An 11,137-nucleotide genomic window follows, 5' to 3' on the forward strand; every position below is an offset into this window, starting at 1 on the left:
AAATTTTAAAAATGCTTGAGCTAAATTTCAAATAGTATAAAACAATGAGTAAAAAATATAACGTTATATAGCAATGTGAACAGAAACACCGGAGCACTGAAGTTTTACCTCAGTGCTGTGCTTGGGAGCATGGTTGCTTCAGTCGTGTCTGACTCTCTGTGACTCTGTGGACCATAGGGTGCCAGGCTCTTCTGTCCATGGGATTCTCCAGGCAAGAATACTGGAGTGGGTTGCCATGCCCTCCTCCAGGGATCTTCCTGACCCAGGCATCAAACTGGTGTCTCCTCTTGTCTCCTGAATTGGCAGGCAAGTTCTCTACCATTAGCTCCACCTGGGAAGCCCAGTAGAATGCTGCTGCTGCTAAGTCACTTCATTCCTGTCCAACTCTGTGCGACCCCATAGACGGCAGCCCACCAGGCTCCCCTGTCCCAGGGATTCTCTAGGCAAGAACACTGGAGTGGATTGCCATTTCCTTCTCCAATGCATGAAAGGGAAAAGGGAAAGTGACACGACTCTTACTGACCCCATGGACTGCAGCCTACTAGACTCCTCTGTCCATGGGATTTTCCAGGCAAGAGTACTGGAGTGGGGTGCCAGTACCTTCTCCACAGTACAATGCTACTAGTCTGTAAAACACCCATATATAAAGTAGTAAAGAGAAGACTGGAAACTATCATTTAGAGGAGGAAATTAGCAATTAACACTCTTGGGCCCTTAACCTACAATAGGAAATATAACTTGTTTCAAATATCTATAAAACCATCCATGAAAATTATCATACATTAGACTTCACAGAAAATATCCATAATTCCTCCAGGGGAAAAATATTGTTTTTTAAGTTGTGTGCCAGATCACAATGCCCGCAATTAATTTTAATATTATTTTAAGCATCATTTAAAGATGTAACATCATCCTGATAAATATGTCAGGTCAAAATTAAACCATAGAATTAGAAATTTTGTAAGTAATGGAAATTAAATCGCTACTCCTTCAAATTTTCAGAAGCAAGATACACACTGAGATGAATTCATATCCTGGAGACATGAATAGAAAAATAGATTGGCCTCATTCATTAAAGTCAACAAGAATATTCATATAACATTAATAGAAATAGTATAAGAAAGTATCTGTCAATGCGCACTTCTGAGTGACCATGATTTGACTGTCATTCTGTGGAGTAAGCTTGCTCTTCTCAGAGAGTGGTAGTCTAGCTCATAACTCACATAATCATCATCCAAGTGCTTCTCCTTAGAACAATCACCAGGCATGCAGCAGGACGTGCTTGTCACACAACATGTTAAAAGACTACAACGGAGAATATTTTTAAATGTGTACTCCAAAGTTAAGATTTCATAAAATTCCTCATCTTGCTGTTCACTAAGGATCTTCTTACGTAAAACTGTCCTTTTTTTGAAACTTCAAGTATATGATACGTAAAAGCATGACAATGACTAGGCACTGAGGTGCCCCTGCTCAGATCCACACTGCAGCTCTGTAGTCTTGCCCAGCGCTGTATTTGCACCACCAGCAGAAGTTGTTACTGTGGTGGAAAAGACAGATAAGATCTTGATATCACTATAGGAATTATTTTTCCTCATGAATCCCTGTAGAGTGTCCTGGGGATCTGCAGGGGCCCACAGACCACACTTTGAGCACTGCTGGTTTCATGAATTTCCCTGCATCTGCTTTGGTCCGAGTGGCTCTGTAGCTTAAATTCGCAAGTAATTTCCTTGGTTCTTAAGATAAAATCTAACATCATTCAAAAGTCTATCTCTGGGCCCTTTTCCATATCTCCAGGCTCATGCCATGATAGCCCCTACATGCATGAATACAGTCTACCGACTTCGGTCTTGTTCACATTCTCTAAAAAGTACCAGAACCATTCCTGTGCAGGGACACCTCTATATGCTATGCTTTTTTGTATTATTCGTTTTTTTTTATTCTGGTAAATTTTGCTCTTCATGAGTTACTTAACAAATTCATGCTCATTCTTCAAGTCTCATACATCGGATTACTTCCCTGGGGAGACTGCTGCTGCTGCTGCTAAGTCATTTAAAGGTGGTCTAAATGAGCTTCCCAGGATACTCACTGCATCAGCATCTGATACTTCTGTGTAGCCCAGGGCCCAACTGTAAATACCTAATTATCTTATAACTACTTCTTTCATGGGCAATGTCCTTGCTTCAGTGTGAGCTCTGTAAAGGTCAGGACCTCTGCCTCTCATACTGAAAACTCTCCACAGGCCAGCAAATAAAGGAACACACTGCACAACATCTTTCTATATGTAGTTTTACAGCATTAGGCCTCTGGGAAAAGATTCAAAAGGAAGAGGAAGAAACATGTCTTCAATACATTTCATGAGTAAATAAAAGGTACGTTTGTATTAAAGAAAATTCTATATTCTTATGGAATAAATTGGAGAAGGAAATGGCAACCCACTCCAGTATTCTTGCCTCAAGAATCCTGTGGACAGAGGAGCCTGGGGGGCTGCTGTCCATAGAATCGCATAGAGTCGGACACGACTGAAGTGACTTAGCATGAATAGCACGCGTGCATGTAATAAATATAACATAAATGCAAGTACCATAAAAGTAAATAAATTAATATAAAATAAATGAGTTCAGTCAGTTCAGTTCAGTCGCTCAGTCGTGGACCGACTCTTTGCAATCCCATGAATCGCAGCATGCCAGGCCTCCCTGTCCATCACCAACTCCCGAAGTTCACTCAGACTCACGTCCATCGAGTCAGTGATGCCATCCAGCCATCTCATCCTCTGTCGGTCCCCTTCTCCAATAAATGAGGTACATTCATAGAAAAACATGTTATTCCATAACATTCAGCCACAGGGCATCAGATATATTTCCTCTAATTCTAAAAGCAGATGGATATGATATTCTCAATATTAATGCCCAATATCAAATGTCACTCAAACTATTTCATAGCTAAGGCAGAAATCAGAGTTTTGGAAATGACTGAAAATGAAGAGTCTGTGCTAGGACACGAGTCACTGAGAATCAGGTTCCTTCTTACTTCCTGAGTTTTCTTAGGAACAGTTAACACAGAAAGTGCCTCGTGATTTCCACTCTGACAGTTTCCCAGCCCCAGTCACTGTGTTCATTCTCTTTCAGGTAGACATGAATGCCCTGGAAGTACCTCTTCACGGCCAGTGTGGGGCCGTCCTTCCCAGGGCAGGGTCTTCCTCTTCCATCACCTGCCCCAGGCAGGCGTCAAGGTCGTCCCAGCTGCTGATGGAGTCCAGTGCAGAGCTGCTCCAGGAGGGTGGTGTCCCAGGCAGCAGAGGCGTGTCTGTGTGGGAAGAGGTTGAAGCTCTGCTGGAGCATCTCGTGGAGCAACAGAAAGGCCTGGGCCTCTGGAGCTGGCCGCCACTCACCTGCTCCTGAGGGAATCTGAAGTCTTTCCTGTAGGCCCAGACAGGAAAGAGAGAGATGTGTTTATGTTGATGCAAATGTGAAGGTCTCCTGCTTTTCCAAGTCAAGGCTCTGAGGCAGTTCATGGATTCAGAGGAAGAGATGGGGTTAGAGATGAAGCATCATCAGTATCATCATTGAGGAGATGAAGACCATTGGTCAATTCCTCAAGGAAGCATTCCAGTTGAGATGAGCGATTGTGAGCATTGCTTTCATCTTCATCTAAGGATCTTCTGTTGTGTGCCTCTTAAATATTAAATCCAAAATGTTCATATTCTGAGTTTACCCAAGATACATGTACTACCTCAATTTTGGGCTTGCCTTTCACTTCAACAGCCTGGAAATCTGTCATGACTTTCTGCTCTTCTGTATCCTTACATTGAAGTAAAATGTATTCATTAAAAACGTAGATGTTCTAATTCCATGGAATGCTTATTATGTCAGTAACTTGGAACTAATGATATATTAAGAGGTATTGGATCTTTCTTCCTGATGCTAAGATCAACTTTTAAGGAAACTTTGTTAGACTTCTTTTTCAAACTTCTTTTGCTGCTTCTGCATATTCCTCTTGAAAGACTTGATCAGATGTGAAAAATATCTGAGCTTTATATGCATGGATCTCACCTTATTCTCCTCAGCAGAACTTTAATTTGTCAATTTTGGTTGTATTTTACTCTCCATAATTGAGGAAATTACTAAACATTTATTATGTGCCAATCAAATGCTGAGCTTGTTACAGAGTCCAAGTTGCTCTGCTTGCAGCAGGGCAAATCAATGAATCCAAGACGAGGTGTTGGGAGCAGGAAAGGACTTTATTCGGGAACTGGCTGACTGAGAAGAGGAAAGGCTAGTGCCTCAAAATAACCGTCTTGTGGGGGTCCTGGGTGTCAGACTCTTTTATGAATCAGACATGGGAGGAGGTGAGGAAACAAAGTAAAGGACGTTTAATTCCTGAAAATATCTCCAGAACAGCCAGCAAGCCTCAGGTAGGCGGATGTGTTAGTTGTACTTCCTGATAGTCATTTCATGGGTGGTGTGAAATGGAATATCTCATGTCATGTCAACAAACAAAGATGTCATATCGATCTGTGATTCTGGCCTTCCCAAATGTGAATTTCTGGGACAAAAACAATTGAAGTCACAGAAGCAGATCCAGTGTAAATTCAAAATTAACCCTTCCTGGTTACAAACTAAGCCTATAACCAAGATGATGAATCCTCCAAAGTCACTCTCATGAAAGTAAAGTGTAACCACCACTCCTGTCCAAGTGTTCAAGTGGTTAGAATGTCCCTTTTTTATCCCAGGCCATTGTCCTTGCCATGTCCAAGCAACCCACTTTTTTATTAGCTCCTTTTATACGGTTTTCATATTGCTACCTCTTCTTTGACATTTGTAATTCAGTTTGTAAAAGCTGTGCTAATGCTCCTACAATCTTTTCGATTTCCACTTTGAGGTTTATGGCAAAAACAGGAACAGAAATGTAAATGAATAGAAAGTTAATGTATTTCCTCAGCGATTTTCAGAGATAAAAACTTTCCACTCATTGAACATTCCTAGAAAGTAAAAGTAAGCAGTGAATGAAGAAGTAACCCACAAAGGTAAAGTAAATGATGTAATGAATAAACTGTAGTGACTTCTCTGTCCAAATGACAAATGTCACTTAACTACACAAACAGGGATGAAGAGCTCTACAGTGTGACAGATTTCAGAATAGCTTATGTGAAATAGTTTAGCTGCAGACAGAGCCAGGGGAGGGTAGCAGGCTCTTAGGCACAGTGTTACCTAAAAGGATAGTGGACGGCTTTGCTAACTCCCAGTGTCTACTTATTTATCTTTATTGTCTGTTTACATTTCTCACTCTTCGTGGATGGTAATGGATTCTGAGGATGTAAACCTATTAACTTACCCTGAAAAGAGACAGGGGTACAGACTGGACGGTCATTTTATTCATGTGTGAGGGGTCAGCTATGAGCTGGAAGCTACTAGATGTAGTGTTTGGACAGCACATCATGTTCACGCAAGAGATGAGATTAGATGTTATAATGTGACCAGTAAGCTGAGCATTAAGGGAAGGGAAGCAGGTCATCTCAGGGAAATTCTATCCCGTTTCCATAGTTGGATGTGTGAATTTTCTGCCTCGTGGGAACAGTTAACAGATACCGAAATCTTATGTGTCCAAGCATTGTCAGAAGTACGTTATGTCCTACAATCTTCAGAAAAATCCAGAGAAACTTATATGATCATCAGTTCCATATAAGAGGAGACAACCGTAGTGCCGAAGGTCACACAGGCAGTGCAGGCTGCAGCTGTGACATCAACCCAGGAGTCTTGCCCCCATGTCCACTGTCTCATGCACCGGACCGAGCTGTCTGCTCTGACAATGTGCTTCCTATTTTAGAGGAAGACTTAGTAAGGTCTTCCTTTCCAGTTCCTATTCGTCATTGTCACAAAAGTGCCATCGCTCATTCCAGGGACATGACAGTCAGTAGATGACAGCTGAGTACACAGTTCCCTTTGCACCTGATAAGTTCCAATCCTATATTTCAAGTGGTGTTTTGTTGAGATCTACAGAGGAGCCTGGCCAATTATGGCAACTACACAACAACTCTGAGAGTCTCTGTTTCTACCTGAGATAATATTTTGAGAAATTATCCAGAAAGTTAAAAAATCCATTAGATTTACTCTTACTATCTTTGTTTTCAGAAGATTATCATTTTCTGAAACAGTCTTCAAATTCTGCTACTGCTGCTGCTACTACTGCACGCTTCAGTCGTGTCCGACTCTGTGCGACCCCATAGACGGCAGCCCACCAGGCTCCCCGTCCCTGGGATTCTCAGGCAAGAACACTGGAGTGGGTTGCCATTTCCTTGTCCAATGCATGAAGTGAAAAGTGAAAGTGAAGTCGCTCAGTCGTGTCCGACTCTCTAGAGACGCCATGGACTTCAGCCTACCAGGCTCCTCCATCCATGGGATTTTCCAGGCAAGAATACTGGAGTGGGGTGCCATGCCGTCAAATACTAGGTCTACTCAAACTTTGGTGTGTATAGTTCTCTTAGAACTAGTCCTGGGACAGAACTGAAGCTCTGATACTTGGGCCGCCTGATGGGAAGAGCCCACTCTGGAAAAGACCCTGATGCTGGGAAAGATTGAGGGCAGGACAAGAAGGGGACAACAGAGGATGAGATGATTCGATTGCATTGGATTGACTCAATGAACATGAATTTTAGCAAACTCTGAGAGATAGATGACAGGTTGGACATGCCTTAGTGACCAACAACATTGGGACAGAGACCCTCTGTGCACTTTCTCTGGACAGACACCTTCCTGGATTCCCCACATGTGCCATTACTGCCTTTAGGGAGCTTACAATCTATCAGGGCGGTCAAATGTTACATAATTAGATGCATTACTTAATTACAACTGTGCACGATGTAGCTAAAGGAGAATGCTTAAGGTTAATGAGGAATCAAGTGGAGGCTGAAGAGTAGAGTGCTCAAGTACCACTTATGCAGTTAATCCTGTTAGCAAGTTAAGTACTCTCTCTGAGTTTCAGTTTCCTTATTTGCAAACATGTCAATAATTAGAGTAATTATCTCATAAGGAAGGTGTGAAGACGACTGTCATGTTTATTAAAAACACTTTGCTGAGAGGTTGCATGTAAAAATTTCTGTCATTAATATAATTACAAATTATCTGTACCTTATAGAATTGGTAAAGACATGCCATTACAAGGATTGAATGTAATTGCAACCTCAGTATCCCTGAGTGTATGGTAGATTATCACTTCCAGGGAAATATTTAAGGAGATGAGATTATCTGTATTATCTCACAAAGACTGAAGCAAAGTATCCTGTGAAATATCATAGTGGTAGAGGTGAAAGAGAAATAAACCCAGGCAAACATGAATGTTTTAGGACAACCAGCACCTTAAAAAGTGCCTTGTGAATTATAGTTGCAAAATAACTCATTTTAAACAAATGATATCAATGATATTGTTCCCTATAATGTCTCCAGGGAGCTTAAGGCCTACTCAGGTGATATTGTAAAGGTACAATCACAACTGAAATTTTTTAAAGAAGGGAGAAAAGGGTAAATGAGGAAAACATGAGAAAATCAATAGCTTCTCTCATAAGCTCTTTCTGTACTGAGCATTTCTTGGTGACCTGGAAAAGCCATGTTTTGTATGAATATTTCGTCTTTCTCTGACATTGACGAGACTCTTCTCCCAGGAACAACTAAGAAGGTGTGAGAAGCATAATATACGGCTGTGTAGCTATCAACCACAGTGGCACGCATGATTTGATGTCCCCCACGTACGCACTCATGGCAAAAATTATCGCTTGTATTGATTTCATTACAAAGAGTAGAAAAAGAAAGGAAAGGGCAAACTGGAAAAACCCAGAAAATGAAAGTTTCTCTACTCACTCTTTAAGAGCCACCCATCACCCCAAGCCCTCAGAACTTGCCTACACCTCCCCTGCATGCAGTCCTGAGAGCCCCCAGCGTCCCAATGGCCCTCCCCGTCACTGTGCTGCTGGCCCTGGTGATGCTCTGCTGCAGCCCCACGTGCTCCCTGGGCTGTGAGCTGCCTTCGAGCCACGGCAATCTGGAAAGTTTCACACGTTGGAGTCAGATGGAGAGAGTGCCCATTGTGTCCTGTCTGAGGGACAGGACTGACTTCAGATTTCCTCAGACCCTGGTGCATGGGACCAGCTTGAGAAGACAGAAGCCACAGCTGTTGTGCACGAGTTGCTCCAGCAGACCTTCCAGCTCTTCAGCACCACGGGCTCTTCTGCAGGTCGGGACAAGAGCCTCCTGGACAGATTCCTCGTGGGACTTGATCAGCAGTTGGAGGACCTGGACACGTGTCTGAGGGAGGGAAGGACACTGGAACAGTCACCTCTAGGGAGTGAGAACTCCAGATTGGCTGTGAAGAGTTACTTCCAGCGAATCAGTGTGTATCTCAAAGAGAAAGATACAGCCACTGTGCCTGGGAGGTTGTCAGCGTGGAAATCAGAAGGTGCTTGGTCTTTGCCATGAGCTCATTGGAAACTCAGGAAATAAAGAAGGTGTTGAATGTGAAAACGGTTCATCTGGTCAACTAAATGGCTATTTCTAAGACTCAAAGTGCAACTTTAACTCTAGTTTTGTGTCAGATGACATATAAGTAATAGCTAATATATGGGATTATTTAAATGTATGTTAAATGTTTTGTTACCATAACTGTTTAAAACAGATTTAAGAACTCATTTTTCATATCTTAAAAAGTTGTAATATTTATTTATTATCTAAATTATTGGAAATATTTACTCTGTTCATAGCATTTAAATCTTTATCATTCATAAGATATTTGCTTTGTACTATATTTTTTATGACTACTCTTGTTTTTCACTTGAGAAAATGAAAGTTATTTGAAAAAACAAATTGACTTGCACATATCTTTGAATAAAATCTAACCCAAAGCCTGATCCTACAAGATAAACCTATACTGAAGTCACCTGAATAAAAAGGGAATGGGGTTACCCACCCTGGGTCATAGAAAGAACAATGGACAATGTGAGGAGGGATTGAATGTGATTCTTGAGACATAGATCAGAGGTGGGAGGGAGATGAGTGGAGAAAAGCCCAGGTCATGGACACAGTTTCCTGCTGGGGGCCTGTAAGAATCGGAGCGCCTTCAAGGATTAGTGGAGAACCACATACATCATGCGGAGAAGGCACTGGCGATCCACTCCAGGACTCTTGCCTGGAGAATCCCAGTAATGGGGGAGCCTGGTAGGTGCAGTCCTTGGGGTCGCTAAGAGTCAGACACCACTGAGCGACTTCACTTTCACTTTTCATTTTTATACATTGGAGAAGGAAATGGCAACCCACTCTAGTACTCTTGCCCGGAGAATCCCAGCTACGCGGAAGCCTGGTGGGCTGCCGTCTTTGGGGTCGCACGGAGTCGGACACGACTGAAGCAACTTAGCAGCAGCACATACATCATAGGCCGTCAATCTGCATATGTGGAATGTAGGATCCTGGAGTAGGATGTGGAAGGGAGAGTAAGTTTTCTACACTTGGCCACTCCTGAGAAGAGAGTCTTCCTAAATTGTTCAAATGTAGGCAAGAAGAAAAAGGCAGCCTGGGGATTGCAGAGACAGCTAAGAGATGTGAGACCTGGTAGCTGCCATGTGACTCTAAAGAAGTAAAAGGGTTTCTTAAACTTATTTATATATATTAAACACACATCATCGCTAAACTTTTAAATAACTCATACAAAGGAATGCATACCCTTGACTTCTAGGAGGATGCATCCTAATCCTATACTGTTAACAATTTAATGGGTATCCTTCCAGACATTTTTATATGTAGTTAATAAATCTATACATATGGACATACTAATGTATATCACATAAATATCCATTTTTCATATACTTCAGTTTCTCATTTATTTATATTTCCTTGCAAATAGATCTTTGAGATTTTTCATTTATACATAAAAATAGATTGCCTAGTTATAAATTGCTGCATTATGTCTTAAATGCAAAACTAAGATAATCATAAAGGCTTATCTTGAAAGTGTGGTAAGATTAATTGCCTTAATTTATAGCACATGCTCACAATGGTACCAGACACTTCCTAAGTGATCCTTACGTATTAATGCCTTGGGTTTGAATCTGGTTAGAAGATTATTTCCTGATGTTCCGGGTCTGTGCTCAGGAAGATGAGGCAGTTCCCAGAGAGCTGTTCAGAGACAGATTCCTGCAGCTCACCCACCACTCAGTGAGAGGGGAAATAGCCATTCACTGGGATGACGAGGCCAAGCCTGTTGCAACAATACCCAGAGTTCTAGACGGAAACATTCCTACCTGGCACACAGGCCAGCTGTCTATAAGGACTCACCCCCACCCTCACTGGATTCTTTGTTTTCCCTGGAGTTTAGGAGCTCAGAGTTTCAGCCAGGAAGCCACAGGCGTCTGGCAGGCAGTCAGGACGATACTCTGCTCTGTGCACTCAACTCAGCCAGGAGGCCACGCCAGAGGGGATTCCCAGGCTGGATCCTGAAATCCCGTTTTGGCAGCTTGCATTTACTTTCCTTTTCACTTGTTGCATCAACTTTGTTGCTATTTTTGCCTTCTGTGGTTCATTACACAATCTCTGATGATGTAACAAAACTCAAGTCACTTGTCGGATTTGAGTATGTAGATGGCTTTGCTTTGGGCTGTTTCACTTTAAGGAAGATTCAGAAACTGCCTCAGAGACAGGAAACTAACCCAGAACCCACACAGTGGGACTTGCTCACATGTCAGCTGAGGGCGGCCTCTGAGGCTTGTTCAGCAGCTGCAGTCAATGTGTTGTCCTTTTAACCATTTTCTCAACCTTGGGTTAGCCTGACTCACTGCACCCCTGGTAGTGATTCTGAGGATTAACGTCCAGCTCAGAGAACGGCCTGGGATCTGAAGTAAATGCAGGCTTGATGCAGACGAGCATGTTCTGAAAGGGCAGGTCTGAGTGTCCAGCAGCAGCGGGTCCTGGCAGCAAACAGTGACAACAAGGCCTGGGCTGCTCCTGCCTGTTCCTGGGCCATCGACCCTCTGATGGGCGCATTCTGAGAGTGACAGGGGAGCACAGTGTGGGATCCTCTGGTTGGGTATGTTCTGGAGGAGTTAGGAGAGCTAGGCAGAGAGGCCTTCAGCCAAGTACCTGGTTCCAGCTGCATTCTG

General features: G+C 42.7%; 2 pseudogenes; one reads left to right on the forward strand and one right to left on the reverse strand.

Annotated features, from left to right (window-relative positions):
• Positions 1–3,053: 3,053 nt before the first annotated feature.
• LOC113889256 lies at positions 3,054–5,439 on the reverse strand (annotated as a pseudogene).
• A 2,334-nt stretch (positions 5,440–7,773) lies between these two features.
• On the forward strand, positions 7,774–8,533 carry LOC113889257 (annotated as a pseudogene).
• Positions 8,534–11,137: the final 2,604 nt, after the last annotated feature.

This window comes from Bos indicus x Bos taurus, unplaced genomic scaffold (genome assembly GCF_003369695.1).
Source record: "Bos indicus x Bos taurus breed Angus x Brahman F1 hybrid unplaced genomic scaffold, Bos_hybrid_MaternalHap_v2.0 tig00011652_arrow_arrow_obj, whole genome shotgun sequence".
NCBI lineage: Eukaryota > Metazoa > Chordata > Mammalia > Artiodactyla > Bovidae > Bos > Bos indicus x Bos taurus.